Raw genomic sequence first — 23,873 nt, 5'->3', positions numbered from 1 at the left:
TCAACTTAACATCGCTTGAGTTTCGAACGCCGAAGTGTTGGTCGACCAAATTGCAACATGGTTTGTATTTATGTTTCTGTCTAAATTTTAATTTTAATTGTGTTGTTGTTTTGGTAAAATGTTCTCGCGGCGTCCAGTGTAGCGACTCAGTTGGTTATACAGGGGGTGACTGAAAAGCAGCAGCAATGCTGAGGCTCCTCCTTTTCGGCCACAACTGATAATGTGTTAAATTATGTAATTAGGTTTAAGCAATTTTGTAAAAATATTTGTGGTTGAATAAACTTCTTTTATTATTATTATGTTATTTGTAACATTAACTCTCGCCCGTGTCCCTATCGGGCTGGGCAGAGCCATAAATCACCCATCCTAAACTAGAGAAAACTTTTCGCATGGACAGGACCCAGTGGTGTAATGGTTAACACGCTCGTCCCGGCTTGACTAGAGCTGCGGGTTCAAATCCCTTCCGAGTCTATTCTTTTCGATTTAAAATGTTCTCTTTGTGAGTTTCCCTAAGCACGGATAAGTGCTATAAAAACAAAAATCATACTTAACTAGGTTATGATGACTCAAATAGTTCAATCTGGTCCAGTTGAGCATTGGGCTCACGATCCAAAAGTAGGTTTGAATCCCAATGACATATCACAAAAGCACTTTGTGAGCCTCACTAAGGGCATTGTAGCTGATTGCCCGAAAGTGATATGATCCGTGCTTCGAAGGCACGTTAGCCAGTCGAACCCACTAATTTAATTATTTAGTCAAAACACGAAATTACTATGGAATTTGTACGAAAAAGCACACTGTGACGTCATAGTAAAACGTGATAAAATGTCGATTTTTTTTCTTGATTAAAATACATACATACATACATAAACTCACGCCCGTAATCCCAAATGGGGTGGGCAGAGCCACAAGTAATCAAAGACAACTTGCAGCCACTGTTGATACGAAGTCCTAAGATGGATAAAATACATGAATAAGTTAAATAGAAAAAATGAAAACGTTTTTCGTTAGTTTTAAATCTGTATTTATTTAGTAATCAGAATTTCATAATTTATCTTGAACCTAGTACAGTACAATATAATACCCACTTTAAGACTCTGTCGCACTAACATATTTGACATTTAGTGAGACTTACAGTTCAATTTGTGAAAAAAGTTAATGTGACAAGGTACCAAAGCGTATACATATTAATGCTCGTGACCGTACACGATCCAATTAGCAATATAACCTCAACATCTAATAAGTCTAATATGTGGGAGTGAGTAAGTATGTCTAATGAAAATGAAATGTTTTATAGAACAGTTTTACTTTCTAAATACTGGCTTGCGGCTAAATTACACCATAGCAATCGTTCTCAGTAATTAAAAATGTCTAAAGACAAACTGAGTTTGATAATTACAAGTTTTTGTTCTAGTAATGGTATGAGACAAAAGTTCGCACGCTCTCTGAAGGAAAGTGATTCCATCGATAGTCGGAAAAACGTGGCATTGAGGATGTACGAGGCTAAAATGTTGCTCATCATCATTATCATCATCAGCCCATTAACGTCCCCACTGCTGGGGCATGGGCCTTCCCTATGGAGATCGGGCCTTAAACCACCACGCGGGCCCAGTGCCGATTGATGGTTATTAATGACTGCTAATGCAGCCGGGACCAACGGCTTAACGTTCCTTCCGAAGCACGGAGGAGCTCGAGATGATTTTTTTTTTGTGGTCACCCATCCTATGACCGGCCTTTGCGAAAGTTGCTTAACTTCAACTATCGCAGACCGAGCGCGTAAACCGCTGCGCCACCGAGCTCCTCTATGTTAAAAAAAATAAAATGTTGCTAATTATGGCGAATATTAGATACACAAGCTAAGCACTGGAGGCCCTAGCAAAATATTTAGTTGATACGAGATCACACTCCAAATACAAATTTTTCGATTACTTTAAGGAATATACGTAATTAAATCTTTTAAAAATGTCGTTTACGGCCACCAATTAAATCTATGAGTTTTATGTGGCCGCTAAGAGGTCTAATTCCCCCTGTAGACCCTGGCTGATTTTGATTTTTTTAACATAAGTCACGACTATATTCTCAAAGAGCCTTCTGTTAGACCGACTGTACGTAGATTCCCAGTTTGTCCATTATAATCAAGCATTATGCAAGGGGAAGGGCAATAGGCTTGCCCCATTACATGGGATTTAAACATAGTTGGCGAGGAGTGGACGTGCATCTATTATACATTGTTATGTTATTTATTTTCTTATTTATTTATATCAAGTGACATGACTCATTTTAGTAAAACTTAATCTATGGGTTAGTAAAAGAAAACAAACAATAACTAAAATAATACATTCATTATTGGGACATGTAGTTCGCAACAATGCGCATATAAGTCAAGCCTGTCCCCTATCGCCTTCTTATGTTGTGTTAAAACAACAAATGTGTTTTGATGTCAGAAGCGCCATTTTAGCCCCGCAAGCAACTGCAGTAATGGCTCGACGCGTGGGACCGGTGGATCTATCTGGAAACGCGAGCTTTTACTGTTTTCCCTGCCAAGTGCCCATCAGCCATTGCCACGTTGGAAACGCTCATTCAATCACTCAGCACTTAGGTGAGACATCTCACTTTTCTCACTACATTCAAATCAATATAACATAAGCCACCCAACTACACCCCAATAGCCAACTACACTCTAATACCTACACAACTACACCCTAAAACCCAAGTACACTCTAATACCTGCACTATTAAAGACCTTTACGAAGCCACTGACAAAGCCGTAAGCGTAGTCAATTATTGGTCAGCAAAAATTTTGTATCGATCGTCATCGATTCGCAAAGAAGAAGAAGACTCCAATACCCAACCACACCCCAATATCCAACTGCACCCCAATACCCAACCACACCCTAATATCCAACTGCATCCCAATACCTAACTACACCCCAATACCCAACCACACCCCAATATCCAACTGCACCCCAATACCCAACCACACCCTAATATCCAACTGCATCCCAATACCTAACTACACCCCAATACCCAACCACACCCCAATATCCAACTGCACCCTAATGCCCAACTACACCCAACTAAATCCACGCACCCAATATATCCCAATTGGAATAGTCAGAGGTACATCCGTCGCAGATGAACTAAGTACCACACCTCACATAGCTTTCTGTTAGACTTACGTGATTGGTGGTGATCCGTATCGCCGCGCCGCCGTCTATATTCAAATCAAATGCTTGAAATTCCCTGGCAGAGGTTGTTATCATGCTACTTAGCTTCTTTTTATAAGACTTATTGTAGATTTACCGCATATGGCATAACTACTTGGCCGGACTAATGGGGAGCGCAGAGAGCGACGGACTAAAGTGTTCATTATGACAAAAAAAAGTATTTTTCCCAGTTTAACAAACACTTGAAAACTACGTAAATAAAAAGTTGTAGTTACATTCAGCAATATGTTCGAACATGAACGCCTGTGAATAATGTTATAGCATCAACGCAATAGCCGCATTGCTATTTCAACTTAACAGGCGTTTGTGAGTATCATAGGACGGTTGACGACCGCGGCTAAATTAATGCATGTGGTTCCCAATGGCATGCAGCCACTTTTCATATGAAGTCCTAGAATGGATATTACGGTGACAGGTGATCTTATATGTCTTATATTTTTTCCAATGCCCAGGAAGATAAACAGTTGAACGCGTTTTGTATTTTACCCACCGAGCTAGATTCGGGGTGCGGCGCGCGGGAAATGAAACATTCATGGAAATTCGTGTTTGTTTATATTACTACATTTATTTACTAGTTATACCTACATTAATAACTTTGTTTTTTATTCTAACCTTAAGTATTTACGTATACATATTTGTGATATTATTTGTTTATGTACACTCTAATTCTATTAAAGTAATTTGGTATTATATTATAATTTATGTACACCATTAACACATGTTTATGGAACACGATGTTCGTGCATCACCCAACAGGGTCCACGTAATATCAGCGTCGTGGTTCACGCCGCGACTTGTGCTGTGTGAGGCCCTTTTATCTCAGGACGTCTACAATCACCTTATAATCATTTCGACAAACATCCGTCCTGCCTTTTTGTAATTGTTTAGTGGAAATTTGATACGATGTTGTTGTGTGTGTGGCGGCCTTTTATAATAAACTATTTCTATTCTATTCTATTTTGTTCGCCCTCAAGCCAGCAAATAAGCAAGATAGGTAGGGTACATAAAACAAGTGCTAAACGGCTAACGGTGTCGGATCCAGCCTCCTGAGAGACTGTCGCAGTTTATGCGTTCCTGGTCTATTATTATGTTAGCTATAATCCTTCTTAGACACCTGAGTTATGTCGGCAAAGGCCCCTGCTTTATGGACCAGAATGTAGCCGCTTGTTGTGGGTGGAAATGTAGATTACATCTTTTGAATGGGGGAATATGATAATGAATAAGCGAAGTGTTTATCACATGTTTTGAGTTAAAGACTTTGTTTGGATCTGTTTGTTTCTGTACGTGATTTCAAAACTTTATCAATAATTTCAGGCTAGGTAAGCGAATTATTGTGGAAATGCTCCAGAAACACGCAAATTGGCTGGACATATTCCGGCCAAGTAGTTTATTTATTTATAAAAAGGTACACCAACAGCTTATATAATAAAACATTAAATAAAATAAAAGTTACATCAGGAATTACACTGTTACATAAGCCAATTATAGGTGCACACAACATTTGCAAAGTAAGACAACGTAATCGTTTAGTAGATAACTAAATTATACAAATTATATTTATATAATTTAGTTATCTACTAATATAATTACTAATATTATATACAAATATAATTTGTATTAAAATTTAAAAAACAGATAATTAAAAAAATAAATAAAAAAGTAAAATATATATTATGCTGGAGGACATAAATATTTATAAATTTTATCCTTATACTGCCTGAGAGAATTGAAAAATAGGTCTAGATCAGACATTGCGGCACTTAGTTAATGCCAGCTGCGGCAAATCTACAATAAGTCACGTCAAAAAAAAAAAAACTGGACATAAACCACACCAGGAAGGTCGGTATCGGGGTCCTGTAGGCCTAACATGAGCAAAATGATAAAATGTTGTCACAGTCATTTTATTAATTCTGCCGATATAACTATGTCGTTTTGTCGATTGGTGCTGACATGTGAACCTAAATAAGTCATGTCTCCTCTCATGACGTCATCATCATATTTCATGTCATGTGACTCTTCGATAGAAGAAGAGTCATGTCGTTCTGTCAAATTTCGAACAAAGTCACGTGACACGCATGTTAGGGACACTCGTTTCCACGGAGTCCGTTTACTTAACTTGAAGATTAGACAGGTCCGGTTTTTACAGATGCGACTGCTTTCCAACTCGAACGGACCAGTCCAATACAGAGTAGGGGACATTCCTACAAAACGTATTTCACGATGTTTTCCTTCACTGCTGAGCACTCACATCACTTTGTGATCCCTAGTGACACAACGGCTGTGGTCCAGTGGTTGAGCGTTGGTCTCACGATCCGGAGGCTCCAGGTTCGAATCCCGGTGGGGACATATCACAAAAATAACTATGTGATCCCTAGTTTGGTTAGGACGTTACAGGCTGGTCACCTGATTGACCGAAACTAAGACGATCCTTGCTTTGGAAGGCACGTTAAGCCGGTGGTCCCGGTCACTACTTACTGATGTAAGTATGTAGTCATTACATGAGCCATGTCAGGGGCCTTTGGCGGCTCAATAATAACCCTGACACCAGGGTTGATGAGGTCGGTATTCCACCTCACAACCCACACGATAAGAAGAAGACTGCTGAGCACGTGATAATCGTTTATGATCCAAATACAAAAATAAATTTAAAAGTAAAGGCCCGTGCTGGGATCGATCTTGCGACCTCACAATGAGAGTCGAGCGTTCTTCCAACTGGGCCACTAGTAAGATAAACATAAGCTCCCGTCACGTCGTAAAGATATTGAAAAAAAAAAGAAGCAGGAAGTAGCAATAAACATGAGCACAGTAAAGAAATCATCGCGTGTACAACTCGTTCCGCCATACAAGTGCACTAGTGCGGGTCGGGTTTATAGCTCCTGTCCCAATGGGGGCGAGTACCGTTTACCTTATCAAGCTTTTCTCATAACCAAATGGCAAATCGCACACCTAGTTTTGAGGGGTTAAAAAGGCCACATGCAATTATGACAATTGCTCATATAAAAGTGCGCAATGCAAAACAAACGTCAAATAGCAATATTGCTTTTGTAATTGAATTACTTTGATGTGGCCTTATTAACACCTTGATTTAGCCGGCCAAGGAGTTTATGCTATCTGAGGCAAATCTACTAATAAATCAAGTAAAGAAAATGACTTTTTCTTGGATGTCGGTTAAAAAAGGAAATGTGTCTGGCTTCTTCTTCTTATCGTGTGGGTTATGAGGTGGATTACCAACCTTATCAACCCTGGTGTCACGGTTATTATTGAGCCACCAAAGGCCCCTGACATGGCTCATAATATAACGACTACATACTTACATCAGTAAGTAGTGACCGGGACTAACGGCTTAACGTGACTTCTGAAGCACGGATCGTCTTACTTTCAATCAGATGATCAGCCTGTAATGTCCTAACCAAACTAGGGATCACAAAGTGATTTTTGTGATATGTCCCCACCGGGATTCGAACCCGGGGCCTCCGGATCGTCAGACCAACGCTCAACCACTGGACCACAGAGGCCGTTGTGTCTGGCTATTATAAGGTTACATACAATTTTTCCAAAGCGAAGACCGGTCGAATTGCTAGTAAGAAATAAATAGGCACTTTAAAAAGGCTTTTTAGGCGCTATAGCGAAAAGGCTGCCTTTTGCCATGTACATAACATAACAAATACGTTATTGCACAAACAGGAAAAATGAACTAAAGAGACAAGCGTGATATTTCAAAAAAGTAATTAAAAGTTCTGATATTCATCGATATATGGCAAAACTAAAAAGTATCACCGCTGTGCCGGTCGGTGTTAGGTTATTTTCGTTACAGAATTTCTGGATTCAGTCTCCACGCTCAAGACCCACGATAGAAGCTATGCAATAGCTTAAAAACAAAATACAAAACAAAAGAGAAATATAATGGGTACAATAGGCGGCCTTATTGCTCTGCAACCTTTAAGTAAAGGAGATAATGGCCCCGATTCCTGCAGACACCGCCTAATTTTATTTTAAGTTATATCCGTCATTTTCATATCCGTCGAAAAGGAAAGGGACGGATGATTCACAGCTCTTAATTTTAGGAAGAATGAGTAAATGAATGAATACCCCGGGCGAATCAAAAGGTACGTCGCTGGTATGCAATCCGTTTGACGTGCTGTCTACTTAACTGTGTCGGGTTATTGACGGATGTAAAATTTTTAGACGGTTGGTAAAATTGACGTGTGTTCCATAAATTTTATGCTTGTCGATTACCCGTCCCTTTCCTTTTCGGCGGATAAGAAAATGACAGATATAACTTAAAATAAAATTAGATGGTATTTACAGGAATTAGCACCATTACGTACCTACCTAGTTAAGAGTCTTTTGTACTTATTTTTTTTTATTTTGGTGCAATAAAGTATATTTTTATTTTGTATTTAATGAAATACGTCTGCCGCTCAAAAGCCCGCATTGGGAAGTTACTAGTAAACTAACATTTCTCGTTTGCTACCGACACTTTGATAGGAGAAAATGATTGAACAACGCAATACCTACGTTATGAATTACTTCGACCACCTACAACTTTGTTTCTGCTCGCTTACTGCTCACCTCCTTACGGCGCAACTATGATTTTCTGTTGTGGGTTGTGACAAACAAGGATTGTCTAATGAGAGGTGTTATGTGTTTTTACCAATTTTTTTTAACTTATTTTGTGTTTTTTTTTTTAAATTAAAACAAACAAAAACATCATGAGCTTTCCGACAGAACATTCCATTTGATAACAATTTAAAATCACGATCTGAATCATCCCTAAGAGTTTTCGTTACGATGTCACTTCTTCTACCGTGAGGGATGGATGTGAGGTAGATTACCAACCCCATCAACCCTGGTGTCAGGGTTATTATTGAGCCGCCATAGGCCCCTGACATGGCTCATGTAACGACTACGTACTTACATCAGTAAGTAGTAACCGAGACCGACGGCTTAACGTGCCTTCCGAAGCACGGATCATCTTACTTTTGGACAATCAGGTGATCAGCCTGTAATGTCCAAACCAAACTAGGGATCACAAAGTGATTTTTGTGATTTGTCCCCACCGGGATTCGAACCCGGGGCCTCCGGATCGTGAGCACAACGCTCAACCACTGGACCACGGAGGTCGTACGATGTCACTAACACTGTATACATACACCACACATACAAAATGCATGGCGTCTCTACAATAGGCAATTTTACATGTCCAGTTATACCATACATCTCGACCACATAATATCTATTGTCAATGTATGGTAATTTTAGTACTGCAGCGATTGAATAACCGACGCAACCTGCATTGGAGTGCATTGCTTTCTACTACTTACTACTTAGCATGCTAAATACTTACTGGCATGCTGTTGTCAACTGAATTGTTTTGTTCCATGAATATGTTGAATTATTATGATAATAAGTGCGGGGTAAGGAAAGAAATTGGCCATGCTACGATTTTTTTTTATAATTTATTTTGAAAATATAGTCCATTAAGGTATCAATTTCGATATTTTTGTGTTTTATCAATCCTACTTATCTATTTTTTAATGAAAAAGTGCTGGAATGAGTTGAAGAAAAGAGAACCATAATAAAGACTATTGAGAACCGGAGAGGAAATATGATTGGCTATCTGATACTATACTACACGATTCATTTATAACAAATACTTCATAGAAGGAAAATAATAAGGGAAGAGAGGAAGGGAGACTCTCCTAGGTAGACCTAGGAGAATATTTATGAAACAAATAAAAGAGAAGGTGCAGGTCGTGTCGTATCAGGTGATTTTGGCGGGAAGAAGAGAGGAATGGCGATTACTGCACCGACAAGAGCGCAGCTCTTAAATAAAGAGAGAGAGAGATCTATTTTTAAGAATCACCTAAAATTTTACTTGTTTCCCTTGCTGACGTCACGGAAGCAATAATAAAAAAATAACATACATAACATAATTAGCCTATATACGTCCCACTGCTGGGCACAGGCCTCCTCTCAATCAACCGGAGAGGGTATGGAGCATACTCCACCACGCTGCTCGACTGCGGGTTGGTGGAGGTGTTTTTACGGCTAATAGCCGGGACCAGCGGCTTAACGTGCCCTCCGAAGCACGGAATCAACTTACTTTTTCGGACAATCAGGTGATTCAAGCCTGAAAAGTCCTTACCAAACAAAAGACAGTCTCACAAAGTGATTTCGACAATGTCCCCATCGGGAATCGAACCCGGACCTCCAGATCGTGAGCCTAACGCTCTTACCACTAGACCACGGAGGCTGTAATAAAAAAATGCCTTTGCTAAAATGGTTTTTATGCCCGAATAATGGCAATTGACTCGCCCACTATTACATGGGACTTAATCATAACCTGCGAGGAGTGGATGTCTTGTACTATACACCTCTGCCTACCCCAATTGGGGCTGTAGTCGTGTTCTTATGTTGAAAGATATGAACGAACGCAACATAAAGTACCAGGCGCCCATAAACTCGCGGCGCTTCTTAATAAAATAAATGTTAACCGCAGCACATCTGACCCCCTGGTACCTCTGGTGCATCAACAGTATTTCCTAAGAACATTAGTTTTATTTGTTTAAATATCTTCTATGCTGTGTTAGAACTAAATAAACGGCTACTGTGGTCCAGTGGTTTGAGCGTTCGACTCACGATCCGGAGGTCCCGGGTTCAATTACCGGTGGGGACATATCACGAAAATCACTTTGTGATCCCTAGTTTGGTTAGGACATTACAGGCTGATCACCTGATGATTGTCGGAATGTAAGATGATCCGTGCTTCAGAAGGCACGTTAACTACTTACTGATGCAAGTTAATAGTCGGTAAATGAGCCATGTCAGGGGCCTTTGGTGGTTCAATAGTAACCCTGACACCAAGGTTGATGGGGTTGGTAATCCGCCTCACAACTCACACGATAGAAGAAGAAGATTGAATAAAAACCATTGTACGCGTTCGTATGTCGTAAAAGTTTACTAAGACAAAAAAAAACATTAAAAAACTGATCCGTTCGATTAGATCGAGCGTCTTTTTGGGAGAAAGCTCCATGACCTCCTGGGGATCCATAATGTGGCCCCCCAGTGCTCGGCTTCTACTGTGTATAAGAGCCTCACAGCTGCACAACAGGTGTAATGGCGTCTCATCCTCCTTTAAACAGAATCTGCATAAAGGGGATTCGGTCAGCTCCATTCTATGTAGGTGCTTGTTTAGTCTGTAATGCCCCGTGATGGTCCTTATTAAGATTCTTACCCGCTACCTAGTAAGAGTAAGGACCTCTGATGAAAATTTTTGAGAAAAGTGTCTAATCAGTTCTATACGTAGTATTATATTATTATAATTTTTTGTAACAATTTTTGTATTTATTGTTTTTTTTTTCTATGGACGTTATTATGATCTGAAAATAAATTATTTGAATTTGAATTATTTCTTATTCTATGAATGTGGTAAGCAAACCTATTTGCAATAAAAAAAAAAAACATAAGTAGTTGAGTTTTCTGAGCACTAAGTATGTTTATAGCCGTTCTAGATGTGCAGTTTGAGGGGAGTGGTTGGGAGGAAATAGCATCCCGATTAATCACGAGTTTCTCGGTGAACCGGTACCATACTGGGCGATAACGGCGTCTGTGGTCCAGTGGTTAAGCGCTCACGAACCGCAGGTCCCGGGTTCGAATCCCGGTTGCCATCACAAAAATAACTTTGTTCCTAGTTTGGTTAGGACATTGCTGGCTGGTCATCTGCTTGTCCGTAAGATGATCCGTGTTTCGGAAGACGCCTATTTCCCGTTGGGGTTGCAACTTGTCTTCTGATTAATTGTGGCTCTGCCTATCCCATCAGATTACGAGCGTGAGATTATATATGAAATTACCACAGCAATAGGCTAGTTTCCAACTAGTCAAATCAGTTACTTTTTACTAAACGTCAAAACACGAAATTACTATGGAATTTGTGTTAAAAAGCAACCTGTGACGTCATAGAAAAACGTGACAAAATGTCGCACTTATTATTACATTTTTTTTATTTAAATTCATAAATAAGTTAAATAGAAGAAAAGACAATTTTTGTCACCTTAAGATCTGTCTTTATTTAGTAATCAGAATTTCATCATTTATCTTTGACCCAGGAAACTACCCGATTCCCGTTAGAATAAACATGTTCAAGGCACTGCCTTATAAAGGCTGCTATAAATTACTCAACGGACAGACCAACTAGTAAGCTAGATTGTACGTGTCTAGATACTGGATGGACTAATTGACCCTCCCCACAGCGCGATTCGATATCGCATCGCTGTCTTCTCTCGTGTGGGCCTCGAGATCAATGAACGACCTTATCAACCCTGATATCAGTACAGTATATCAGTATACAGGAAGCGAAGAAAACAAAACTAGTTTCTAATAGATTACTTGACAACCTAGTCAAGTGAGATACTTTTTATGAAACGTCAAAACGAAAGTTTTCTTTGGATTTTTCATGGAAATACTTTTCTGTGACGTCATGAATAAAAGCGGTCAAACGTCGTACTCATTGTTGCTTAATTCATAAATAAAATTAGAAAATAAGTCGAAATGTAAAATGAAATTGAGTTTTGATCACCTTAGACTGGGTTTCTATTTCTAGATTAGCATTTTATAATTTATCTTTGACTTAGTCAAATACCCTATTGACCATGTCCGCGCACGTTTCAAGTTCCCCAAAAATATTGGGAAAAACTGCTGAATTCAAGTGAAAATTGAGCTACAGTGAAGTGCTATTTGGTGTGTGGTGTTAGTGGAGCAGAAATTCCACCTTTTTTCCACGGGAAACCTCCTCAATTTCGATTTTATGGCAATAATGAGAGTCCTTGGAATCCTTTCCTCTTTCTGCCACTGCCTATTTATTTTGTAAAAATAAAAACATTATTTTTGACGTGACTTATTGTAGATTTGCCGCTGAAAGCATTAACTACTTGGCTGGACAAAAAAACAACTCCAGTGCCTATCCAACTATACTACTAAGCTGCCAAAAGCCTGATATGGAACTAGATTTTACGACTACATACTTACTGAGGTAAATACTAATAGTAGCCAGGACCGACTATTCAACGTGAATTTTCATTCCAATTCAGTGGAGCAGGTAAGTTGCTCCATACCCCTCCCTGTTGATTGAGGGGAGGATTGTTCCCAGCAGTGGGACGTATAGGCTGTTTATGATTTTTTATGTGTATAAATTATTTCTAGTAAGTTCAATAATCAAGTTTTAAAAGGACAAAAGTGTCATACAATAGACATCAACGCGCAAACATTCAACGCAAAATAATTTGAAAAAATATCACGGTCACTACAAAAATAAATGGGATTTAAGATCATGTTCCTTCCAATTTCAAACAAAAATAATTTTAAAAAAGAAATGGGCTCGTCAGACAAGTTTCTTCGTTAGCGCGCGCGCATGGGCGCATAGAACATTATTCCAAATTCAAACAAAAATAATTGAAAAAAAAAATAATAGGCTCTTCAGACATGTTTCTCCGTTGGCCGCGAAACAGCGTCTGGCTGTAATCGGATCGGTCGGTAAATGATCGCCGGTCACTCAACTCCAAGCGTATTCTATATACAGCGTGATGTTATATTTGACAAGTTAGTATAATACGACTAAATTACAAAGGTGAACTTAAGCTGTAGATTTGGATGGTAATCGGAGCAGACGGCTGTCATAAGTTGTTATGAATTGACATAGCAAAGTGTGGTGGGAGTTTGCCTCCAATAGAGACGCAAGGCTATTAAGTTTAATGCAAAGCATAAAATTAAAATGTATAGTGGATATGATACAAAAATTGAATTATTGAGTGGGAACGGAGCTCAGTCGTGGGAGCGCGACCCACAGCAGGAACAGCGCCGCTAACTAGTAGTACAGCCTGTACAGCCATTCTGGCCGCGACAGCCGTGTGTGTGTATGAAACATGTGTATACGATACATACATAGATGTCATGAGTGGGAGCGCACGGTGGTGCGTCTTGGGAGCGCAACCCACAGTAGGAACAGCACCGCTAACAAGTAGTACAGCCATTCTGGCCGCGACAGCCATGTGTGTTTGTGTATGTTACATGTGTATACGATACATACATAGGAGTCATGAGTAGGAGCGCACGGTGCTGCGTCGTGGGAGCGCGACCCACAGCAGGAACAGCGCCGCGGCCAAGTAGTGCAGCCATTCTGGTAGCGACAGCTCCACGGCGGCGGTCGTGCACCTGTAGGGGACCAGTGCTGGGCAACCATGCGTGTGCGTAGCTATGTATGTGGCCATCATGTTTGTATGTCAAATGAGTAGTTGTATGAATGTTAATGTATTTGTTTGAATATATTTGTACTTCGTTACGGGCAATATACTGTGTAGTAACGTGTATTAAAAATTGAATTGAATAAATTAATTTCGAATGATAATTCTTTTACGAGCATATGACCACTACCTATCACGTTGGTCTAACAGAAAGCTCGGTGAGGTGTGGGTAAGTTCATCTTGCGATGGATGTACCTCAGACTACCCCCATTGGAATATAGTCGTGTTTTTTTATATGGTATGTGTGTTTAATTGTAGATACGTTAATATATGTTTAGTTAGTTGTTGATGGGAGGACCAGGCCAGTGACCGGAATAAGTGGAGGACGTCTTTGGCCGATGGGTGCAAAGAACACGATAAAACCTGGTTCCGGATTCTAGCCGACAAGCGCGAGAGGTGACACAGAAGTGAGAGGGCCGATTTACCACCTGTACCATCTAATAACCCTCAACTACAATGCCAGTCGTGCGGCCGCTACTGTCGCTCTCGCATTGGACTTTACAGCCATTTTAAAAGCTGCCACAGAAACGCTGTTTGAATCATCTGATAAAGATGTAAAGGCCTGTGATAGTTGTTGATAAGAGCTCCACCCCCATTGTGATCATGATATTATGATCATTTTCACGAACATCCGTTTTGCTTCTTTGTGATTGTTTTGTGAAAATTTTAAATAATGTTATTGTCTTGTTTTTATGTGTGGCGTCCTTTTATAATAAATAATTTATATTCTATTCTAAGTTGTATATTCCCTCAAAAGAAAAAGTTCCTTTTGTATAATACATTTATATATTGAAGGTAAATGAGTGTTTGAGTGTAGATAATGAATAGCTAATATAAAAAACATCAACATTACCGAAGAAGTAATATGATCCGTGCTTCGGAAGGCACGTTAAGCTGTTGGTCCCATTTACTACTTACTGATGTAAGTAAGTAGTCGTTACATGAGCCATGTCAGGGGCCTATAGCGGCTCAATCAACCAACCTCAGCAACCCTGACACCAGGGTTGATGAAGTTGGTAATGCACCTCACAACCCACACGATAGAATAGAGAAGAATGACGTTAGTAACATTATGTTTTATTTTAAAACAATTTTGTTTCTTTTTAATAATAATGTAAATAAAAACATATCAACCTCTTCAATTTGGTCGGCTAATGCAGCAACTCGACTTAAAACATCAAGCTGTATCACTGAAATGGCGCCGTTCTCTCGGAAGTGGGGACCACAACCACTAGTTACGTCACATAGTCCACTCCACCGGCTTAGTTAGTCTTGGCCAGTTAGTCTGATAATGATGTTTAAAAAAAAAAACAAAAAAACAAAGAATATTTTTAAGTTGTGGATTGTAACTCAGGCCTGTTTATCCGGCCAAGTAGTTAATGCCATCTGTCTTGACGCTGTTTTCACGCGACTTGTTGTAGATTGGCCGCATACGGCAGTCACTACTTGGCCGGACAAATGGGGAGCACTGCGAGCTCTCACCCGGTACAAAATTTAAGACAACAGGCCTGAGGTATCCCAGTTGGCCGCGAACTTCGGCTCGAAGCGTCGTCTGACAGGATTATATTTGACTGAATTAATCGATTCTAGTGGACGAATGCCGCTTAATGAGGGAAATCGTGGACCACGCCGGCGGGGTCAGTGCTGGGGTCCTGAACCATCTGAGGCAAATAAATAAAATAAAAAATAAAAACCATCAAACCTAAAATCATCATCTCTCTAGCATTATCCCGTTTTTCACAAGGTCCGATTACCTAACCCGAAGATTTAACAGGTCCGGTCCTAAACCTACAATAAGTCATGAAAAAAAATGTGAGCTACAAGATGGTTATAACTCACTTTCTTATTAAAATTAATAAAAATTGAGATAAGATAACATAAACGGTCAATTTAATTAAACAGAAATTTTCATCCATCCCGTAACTGACAGGGCGTGGAGCTAACGAACTAACAGATGTAATAAATTAACTAAAATATTAGAGAAAGTAATTAACTGAATGAGTTTCGATAAAGATGTCTTTGGCAACAAGGTTTCATTGTATGTTGGTTGCTGTATTAGTTTTTTTAGGGTACCCTACAGACACAGTAACATATCACGCCCATATGTCCTATAGGAGTGGGCAGTCACAAGTGTGCGGACAATAAATAGGTCATGATCATCTCTCTAGCGTTATCCCGTTTTACAGGGGGTCCGCTTACCTAACTCTAGCCATAGAGGCAGCCAATCAGCTCGCGACACCAAACACTTCAGGACCCCGATACCGACCCCGCCGGCGTGGTCGACGATTTCCCCACTAGGGTCGATTAATTCTTTCAAATATTTTTCCTCTCAGACGACGCCCTGAGCCGAGGTTCGCGCCCAACTGGGCACCCTCAGGCCTGTTGTCTTAAACGTTGTACCGGGTGAGAGCCTTCAGCGCTCCCCGTTTGTCCGGCCAAGTAGTTAATGCCATCTGCGGCAAATCTACAATAAGTCACGTCAAAAAAAAAAGCTTACCTAACCAAAAGATTTGACAAGTCCGGTTTTTATAGATGGACAATAGGTATTTCTTGTAAATTGCCATTTATACCCATTACTATTTCTTGACGATTTTACTTTGCGATCCCTAGTTTGGTAAGCCTACTCTGGGCGCCATCCCAATCGCGCCAGAGTACTGCGGGGCGGAAGGCAAGAGGGAAACCACTGCTCTATTTTTCCCTAAAAAAGTAGCATAGAGAATGCTACACCGACAAGAGCGTGGCTCTTAAATTAGTGATGTATGAGTTTGGTAAGGACACTACAGGCTAATCACCCGATTGTCCGAAAGTAAGATCATCCGTGCGTCGGCTGGCACGTTAAGCCGTTAGTCCCGGTTGCTACTTACTGATGTAAGTACGTAGTCGTTACATGAGTCATTTCAGGGTCCTTTAGCAGCTCAATAATAATCCTGACACCAGAAGAAGATAGAACACACACGATAGAAGAAGAAGAAGAAGAAGAAGAAGAAGAAGAAGTGCCGTCAACATTACTCTACAGCTGCATTATTTTACCAACACCACGTGAGAAACATCGCCACCACCATCTAGGTGGCACCAGGGCCACACCAGGTTTGCTGACGTTGTTCATCTAGTTGGCAACTCACATGATAGATGTATGACGCTGAGTTCATCCCATGAGGAGTAGAGAGACCAAACGGACACTACACTGACCCCGATTCTTGCAGACACCACCTAATTTTATTTTAAGTTATACCCATCATTTTGTTATCCGCCAAAAAGGAAAGAGACGGATGATTATTGGGGGGATTAGGGGAGGGTTATTGGCCGATGTAAACTTTTTAGACGGTTGTTTTAGATTTCTGCTTAAAATTGACGTGTGTTCCATAATTTTTGTGCCTGTTGATTACCCGTCCCTTTCTTTTTTAGCGGATAAGAAAATGACAGGTATAAAAAAATAAAATTAAACGGCGTCTGCAGGAATTACCACCAATGTCTGTCCATATATTTATCTGTCTATCAGTCTGTCATATCTTTCTAATAAACATCACGTTGGCCATATACGGTCGGAGCTAGTCCGACGGCATAATTACTAGTTTGGTTAATTTATTTTGACAGCTACAATTATTAAACGAAGATTCTATACGTAATTTTCGTAGCTACTCTAAGGCGTTAGTGCCTGGAAACGCAGCGTTAGTGCGTAGTTAATGCCATCTGCGGCAAATCTAGAATAAGTCACGTCAAAAAAAAGACAATCTTCAGATAATTTATAGTGAAAGAAATACATACATAATAATTATTATAGTTTTCCACCGTGTACCGCTTTCGTTTAAAGAATCCCGCATTTTTTAGTTAAAAAGTTTTAAAATTCCACTTCGGCACCGCACATATTTACACTTTACACAGTACTTACATACTAGAAAGACTCTTCACATTTCTCGAATAAATTGTACCTACTAACCGTACAAATATTACACGAACGAATTCCCAATATTTGTAGAGAGCTGTCAATTTGGTGCCCTACGTCAAATTGAGCACGATTTTTTTATGACTTTCCTATTTTACGGGCCTTAGCCAAGCTGCAAACGACTACGAAAAAAAAAGTTTGAAAACTAAAAATGTGAATGTGAATGTGGAGGAAGCAAGAGAAGTGTGTCAGGATTTCAGGATCGAAGCAAATGGAATTCTATAGTCACTGTTTACCCCGGTGGGAAATAGGCGAGAGTTTATGTATGTAAAAACTAAAACCCGACTACGGAAAATCACGTTCTAAAAAGTATGCAACAAAAAATAGGTATACTTCTCTGAAATTCTTCCGAATAGTGTTCAGAACATAGCAGTGGTTATATGCTGTGGTAAGCAAAATCTTAGGACAAATTGGCTTACGACCATGGCTATTTCCTAAACATCCGGGACGTGTGTTAACCAACACAAATACATAGATCGAAAGAATTTCACATGAACCAGAGGACTCGGAGGTGTAATGGTCAACACACTCGTTTCGCCTTGACAAGAGCTGCGAGTTTAAGTCCCGTCCGAGTCAGAATTTTTTTCGATAAAATTTTCTCTTTGTAAACTAAAATACAAGAAGGAAAAAGAGGAAAGGGTAGACCTAGGAGAACATTTATGAAACAAATAAAAGAGAAGGTGCAGGTCGTGTCGTATAAGAAGGATTTGACGGGAAGAAGAGAGGAATGGCGGTTACTCCACCGACAAGAGCGCAGCGAAACTAAGTCACGTCAAAAAAAATATCTACATAATAATATTGTATGAATGTAAACGCATGAAAGTATAGATAAATGCCAATGTCAAAATTATTGCACGCGAGGCCTGCTCAAGGCAATTTCCTTACATTACTCGTGTTAGGGTCAAACCAATTATTTTCGGTGCGGCGCTGTGGTCAGTAAGCGAATAGGAGAGCGATTCCTATTACATAAGAAAGAGTCTCATACCAAAAAAATGGAGATGTCCTTAGAAAAAGCTTAGTACAAATCAGTACAATCTACTCTGCACCGGCCTCCTTGGTCGTCGTAAGTTTTGTTTTTTAATAAATATACTTGTCATGTTCTGTAGTTTTTTTTTAAATGTCAGTTTCGTTCAATATTAAAATCAGCTTTCTCTATCTTTTCATACGTGTGCACTCTCAACAGTATGAAACGATTGATGAAGAAACAAATGGAATTCCATAGTCTTTGCTTACCCGGGTAAGAAATAGGCATGACTTTAGTTTATGTATGTATTTTCAAACTTTTAAGTGTACTTAAATCACTTCGTGATCCTTCTTTGTTTGGCTAAGACATTCAAGACGAATTATCTGATTGTCCGAAAAAGTAAGATGATTCCGTATCTCGGAAGGCATGTTAAGCCGTTGGTCTCAAGTTAGTAGCCCAAACGCCTCCACTAACCCGTACTAGAACAACGTGATGGAATATGCTCCGTACCCCTTCCTGCTGATTGAGGGGAGGCCTGTGCCCAGCAGTGGAACGTGTAGGGTAAATTACTATAGGATCACTCTTACCTAGCTAATGCCTATTCACTCTATCCTTGAAGACTCCCAGATTATAAGGAGTTGGAAAAACAGACGACGGCAGACAGTTTCAGTCCTTTAGAGTTCGCGTCAAAAAGGTAGAGGCCAAACGTTTAGTGCGGATTGGTGGTACCTCTCATTATATGTAGGTATATACCTATGAGTGATAAGTAGTTATGTGTTATAAGAAATAACAAGTAAAATCTGACCTGAGTTAAAATGATGGATCATTACTAAAGTAACACACTTAATATAAATATTAATTAACAAAAAGTTGTCTGTCTAGAAAAATTTAGGTCTTTTTAAAGTCTAGATTCATGAGCTAGAAAGCTAAGATATCAATTTGCATTTAACCTACTTTTTTTAACTGTTAGCTAAAGCATTAATACCAGTTAATTTATAGTCTTTGCATGACTCATAGACATAATTAAAGTTAGACTGTAGGATAAAGAATAATACTACGTATAGAACGGCAACTCTCCGCTCCCCACCAGCGTCTGAGCTAGGTTTACCTCACCCCCTCTCGAATATAGTTTAGAATTGAATCGTATGGTGTCAGACGTCACACACACAGATGCGCGTGTACGATAACGTCAATGTGCGGTGTCTGTGTAAAACGAGGTTGTTTGTATAAAGTGTCCGGGGTGTGACTGCATAGGATAAAAAATAACACTGCATTAGTAAAAAATACTGTATTAGTAAATCTTGCCGGACCTGGTCACAGCCCACTTAATAGACATCTATTCACCATAGGCATTACAGACAACCCACTTTGTAGCGGCTCTCTGAAGGCAAAAAAAGTGCCTCTCACGTGATCCTGGAATGCGCAGTTGCAACACATCATCACCAGCCCATTAACGTCCCCACTGCTGGGGCACGGGCCTTCCCTATGGATGGATAGGGAGATCGGGCCTTAAACCACCACGCAGGTCCAGTGCGGATTGATGGTTATTAACGACTGCTAATGCAGCCGGGACCAACGGCTTAACGTGCCTTCCGAAGCACGGAGGAGCTCGAGATGAAAACATTTTTTTTGTGGTCATCCATCCATGACCGGCCTTTACGACAGTTGCTTAACTTCAACAATCGTAGACCGAGCGCGTTTACCGCTGCGCCACCGAGCTCAACAGTTATAGCACAACGGGCACAAATCCTATAGCAAACAAGGTCGCTCCATGAAGCCTGTGAACGCCCCAAGAGGTTTCTGAGCCTCTGGAAGGAGCTACGTTGGCTAGTACAGCCAAGACTTATTACACGCATAATGGGCCATCAACCCCCCCTATCCATGTTTGTGAATGCGGAAAATTGAGCCCACTACCGCCCATACACCGGTCCAAAAAGTCGAGTGTTTCACACACTTTAAATTAGAGAAGGCTTCAACAAAGTAAATGTTTGCCTAGATGAAACGCCACGGCCAAAGTCGGGCCACATCGCAAGCATATGTAAATTATGCAGACGATACTGGTAAATACATTTGTGGATTGCTATTGAATAATTTATTAGAAGGTCATGGTTGTATTGAGTTAAGATGAATGAGGTATAACAGGCGAAGGTGAGAAGGAAGATCTTGTAGTGATAAAGTTACTTGTGGTGTACGGTCACGAGCATTAATATGTGTACACTTTGGTACTATGTCACATTAACTTTTTTGAAAAATTGAACTGTAAGTCTCAGTAAATGTCAAATATGTTAGTGCGACAGAGTCCTAAAGCGGGTACATTATATTGCTCATGACTGTACCCAGTTCATTGCTTAACAATTATTCATCAAACATATTTATTTATTTATCAAGTGTGTATTTACGTTAACGGCCTCCGTGGTCCAGTGGTTGAGCGTTAGGCTCACGATCCGGAGGTCCCGGGGTCGAATCCCGGTGGGGACATTACAAAAATCACTTTGTGATCCCTGATTGTCCAAAAGTAAGATGGTCCGTGCTTTGGAAGGCACGTTAGGACGTTGGTCCCGGTTACTACTTACTGATGTAAGAAAGTATTCGTTACATGAGGCATGTCAGGGGCCTTTGGCGGCTCAATAATAACCCTGACACCACGGTTGATGAGGTTGGTAATTCACCTCACAACCCACACGATAGAAGAAGAGGATAACGATATTAATACCTATAACCCACATCAGTAATCCCTAACAGGGTGGATAGAACCTCACATAATAAGAGGACATTCTTTGACGACTCGACGTATAAGGTCTTGAAATGTTAATTTTACATAGGTACTTAATTATTACAGGTACTTTATGTTTATTACGGAGCGAAAACCAGCCCAATACAGATTGGGTCACATACCTCCGAAATTGCATTTTTAGGGAACGTGGGGTCACGATAATCCAAACATGAATTCGAAAACAAATTCGACAATCAGTGGTTTAGGCCTGTGCTGGATTTGAACCTGCGACCTCAAAGTGAGAGGCAAGCGTTCTACCAACTGAGCTACCACGGCTTTATGTGTCGTCGTGACCATGAATGTGTAAACATTGTCAATTTACTATTGAACATTGATTTACCTGTATTAGGCAAACAAAAAATTATTTGTGTTTATTTAAACTAAATACTTTATTTCCGTTGAATTTTCTGAGGAATGCGGTTACTTGTAAAACTATAAAAAAGAACATAACCCTACTTCTGTCGCAGCCGGGAAAAAATACGCACATACATACACAAACTCACGCCTTATTCCCATAGGGGTAAGCAGAATGTCACTGTAGATTGTCACAATCGTATGCAACTTGGATAAGGCCCCTGATCGATTGCATCTCTGCCCACCCCCATATAGTACAAAGTGCTATAGGCTATTCGCACCAAGCGCTTCGCATCGTCCTTCATTATGCGCACTGCTAGGGAGTGGAATTCTTTGCCGTCTTCTGTATTTCCGAATGCATATAACCCGGGTGCTTTCAAGGCCAGAGTGAACAGGCACCTTCTGGGCGTGCTCGCTCCATCTTAGGCCTCGTCAATGCCTTCGGGCAAGCCTGGGGCCAAGAGCAAACCCATCAAAGGTACAAAAGGTATTTAACAAATATCCGCTGTATGTAGGTCTGAATCAGAAATAAATAAAGCCAAGCTTTATTCATAAGTATCTCTGAATAATTATTAAGCACAATGTTACAATTAGGCAGATAATATCAATCACGCCACAATAATTCATAGTTCCGTTCGAGCTCAGTATAAAGAACAGTGTGGCAGTTTCTTAGAGACAAACTTAATGTTGGGTTGCACTAAAAATTCAAGTAAAGCAGAATATCATCATCATCATCAATTTAAGAGCCACGCTCTTGTCGGTGCAGCATTTCCATGCTACGTTTTTAGGGAAAATAGGGCAGTGGTTTCCCTCTCGCCTTCCGCCCCGTAGTACTCTGTCTGACGCAAGTGGGATGGCGCCCAGAGTAGTCTATTTTAAAGCCGAATATCATAAATCTTTTATTAATATTTGAAATCCTAATATTTTATTAGGATTATTGGCGCTGTTACTCCAGACACCCCCTTATTTTATTTTATCATTTTCTTATCCGCCAAAAAGGAAAGGGACGGATGATTGACAACTGTACATTTTAAATGCACGAGTGAATGAATGAATAACCCGGGCGAATAAAACAGGCATCCCGCCGATATTCAACCTGTTTGAAGTTGACAGAACTTAAGTCTGTTAGGTTATTTGCCAATATGAAATTTTGGGAGGGGTTTTTTTAAATTTCTGTCTAAAATTGACGTGTGTTTCATAAATGCTATGCCTGTCGATTTCCCTTCCCTTTCCTTCTTAGTGGTTATCGACAGACATCAAATTTATGGAACATAAACTGTAATTTTCTTATGAAAAGTGTGTAGGCAGGCATTATAGTATGCTCTATACCCCCTCTAATTGATTGAGGTGATGTATATACCCAGCAGTGGGACGTATATAAGATGTTTATGTTATGCTATTTTATAGACCATTATCCTATCAAATAACTATTAATATCCAAATAACAGTGAGTCAAGGATTTTTAATAGTTTTTTTCTGCCGAAGTGCATCTAGCTACCTTACTGGTTATATGCATTTGCACACTGGAGAGCGCCCTACAAAGTGATGGGTAGATTACTTACAGCTAAAGAAGTTGATGGATCAAGCCCGGACAGCACTTAAGCTTGTTAACACGACATACTAATGTCTTCTAAGCATAAAATAAAAGATGTATAATTGTGTAACGGTTTTATACGCATTATTGTTGTCATCGTCAACAAATCATACTTTAATTTTCGTGTAAAGTGCGTTAAAATTAATTATAACGTTAGTAAAAACACCTCCACCAACCCGCATTGGAGCAGCGTGGTGGAGTATGCTCCATACCCCCTCCGGTTGATTGAGGGGAGGCCTGTGCCCAGCAGTGGGACGTATATAGGCTGTTTATATTATGTTATGAATAACGTTAGTAAGATTTTGCTTTTTTTCTGACATTTCTGTTTTTTTATTACCTACTTGAGTGATAGAGTGAGAAACAGTGTGATAAGACAGAGATGTGGTGTAAAAGACGATATAGTGGATTGAGAAGGGAATGTTAGGTTGGTTTGGACACGTAGAGCGGATGAAGGATAATAGAATTGCAAAAGCGGTATATAAAGCGAAAGTTGATGGTAGGGCTGGCAGAGGAAGACCGAGAAGGACTTACGATGACCAAATTGGAGATGTCCTTAGAAAAGGTTTAATACGATCTACTCTGAACCGGCGTGCGTGTATGAAGCGACTGATGAATGTGGAGGAAGCAAGAGAAGTGTGTCAGGATCGAAGCAAATGGAATTCTATAGTCTCTGCTTACCCCGGTGGGAAATAGGCGTGAAATTATGTATGTATGTATGTA

At 40.1% G+C, this 23,873-nt stretch overlaps 1 protein-coding gene and 1 non-coding gene across 5 annotated transcripts in view; both read right to left on the bottom strand.

Moving 5' to 3' along the window:
- The window catches only part of LOC126376186 (unconventional myosin-XVIIIa), a 338,390-nt gene that overhangs the window by 91,008 nt on the left and 223,509 nt on the right, over positions 1-23,873 (bottom strand). The window lies entirely within an intron of this gene.
- On the bottom strand, positions 6,671-6,742 carry Trnav-gac (transfer RNA valine (anticodon GAC)). The gene has a single exon. It is a non-coding gene; the product is annotated as a tRNA-Val (tRNA).

This window comes from Pectinophora gossypiella, chromosome 20, assembly GCF_024362695.1.
Source record: "Pectinophora gossypiella chromosome 20, ilPecGoss1.1, whole genome shotgun sequence".
NCBI lineage: Eukaryota > Metazoa > Arthropoda > Insecta > Lepidoptera > Gelechiidae > Pectinophora > Pectinophora gossypiella.
The sequence above is the reverse complement of the archived record's forward strand: the minus strand, read 5'-3'. Positions and strand labels throughout refer to the sequence as shown.